The sequence below is a fragment of the Myotis davidii genome, unplaced genomic scaffold, assembly GCF_000327345.1.
Source record: "Myotis davidii unplaced genomic scaffold, ASM32734v1 scaffold725, whole genome shotgun sequence".
Classification (NCBI taxonomy): domain Eukaryota; kingdom Metazoa; phylum Chordata; class Mammalia; order Chiroptera; family Vespertilionidae; genus Myotis; species Myotis davidii.
This window is the reverse complement of record NW_006296500.1, coordinates 1,281,607-1,283,370: the sequence shown is the minus strand read 5'-3', so window position 1 is coordinate 1,283,370 and position 1,764 is coordinate 1,281,607.

Below are 1,764 nucleotides of genomic sequence, written 5' to 3'. Positions count from 1 at the left end.
GAAAAGAAGAGTTGCAAGGGCTAAATCTCGCTGCAATAAAAGGGCAATGCTATAGCTTAGACCTGGGGTTGGCAAACTGGGGCTCACGAGCTACATGCGGCTCTTTGGCCCCTTGAGTGTGCCTTTCCACAAAACACCGACTTCTGCGCATGGGCCAAAGAGCCGCAAGTGGATCTCGAGCCGCAGTTTGCCGACCACTGCCCTAGGGCATCGGGTTTGACATCCCCTCTGTCCTCCACCAGCCCTCTGAAATTGCACTCAGGCAGGGAGGGCTGCTTCCACTTCACAGATGAGCAGACCGAGGTCCAACTTACCCTGGGCCCCTTGCAGCCCAGACAAGACCCACCCCAGTTCACCACATGGTGCCCTCTCCTCACCCGGTTCTCCCTGCCTCCGTCCCACCGGGGACCCCTCATTCCACAGAGAGAAACTGAGCACCTGCTCTGAGCCAGAGCCTTCCTAGGCCCTAGGGATCCTGCCCTCATGGGAGAGACATTGGGTAACTCGTCACACAAACAAGAAAAGACCCCAACTTACCCTGGGCCCCTTGCAGCCCAGTCAAGACCCACCCCAGCTCACCACAGGGTGCCCTCTCCTCGCCCAGTTCTCCCTGCCTCTGTGCCACAGGGAACCCCTCATTCCACAGAGAGAAACTGAGCACCTGCTCTGAGCCAGAGCCTTCCTAGGCCCTAGGGATCCTGCCCTCATGGGAGAGACATTGGGTAACTCGTCACACAAACAAGAAAAGACCCAGAGGCTGGGGTGTCCCTGAGAGGATGAACCCAAGGGCTTAGGGGAGCAGCACAGGAGCCCTAACGTGGCCTGGCGATCCCGGAGGGCTTCCTGGACAGGACTCAGCTGCAACTGTGGGATGAGTAGGAGGTGGCAGAGGCTAGATGGGGAAGTGATGGAGGAATGTTTCAGGCATGCGTGGCCGGCGGCAGGATGTGAATGGAGAATAGCAGGTCAACAAGGCAGGCAGACACACTGGGACCAGGGCTGAGTGTCAGAGCAGTAGCACGTGTCAAAAGGAGCATTGCTTGCAGCTGTCCAGTATCTTGGCTTCCCCACGCTCTTTGCCACCTCCGAGGGGTGAGGCCTGCGCAATTCACCTAATCTCCCTGTGCCTCCGTTTCCTCCTGTGTGAAAATGAGAATCGGTCATCTTACCCACCTTGTGAGACAGCTGTGGGAATTAACATCTGGCCCAGGGTAAACATTCCACACATGTTATCGTGGAGGCTGTGAGTTCCCAAAGTGTGGAACCCAGGGTGAAAAGGGGGTGCCATGTCTTTGTTTGAGTAATTACGTATTTATCCTAATGTATCTTCTGAGAAATAGAACTCCAACCCCAGACTGAGCATCTCCCTGGTAGTCTTGCTTGGGACAAGGCCGAGTGAAGAGTGTTCGTCTGTTCAAGTTTCACTTAAGGAAAACCTTCCAATAGATAGCTGTGCAGGTGGATAGGACATTTGTGCAGGTGGACAGGACATTTGTGCAGGTGGATAGAACATTTGTGCAGGTGGATAGGACATTTGTGCAGGTGGATAGGACATTTGTGCAGGTGGATAGGACATTTGTGCAGGTAGCCAGTAGGTGACAAAGGTGTGGCAGGCCCGGCGCTGGTGAGAGACAGAGGAGGGCGTCTCTAGCAGCGGGGATGGGGTCTGTTCCACATCGCAAAGGCTTTTGGCCTCCGGGGAATTGTGACAGGAAAGGCTGGAGTTCCTCTGCCCACAAGCCCCACTTCCCAGGCTGCTGGACA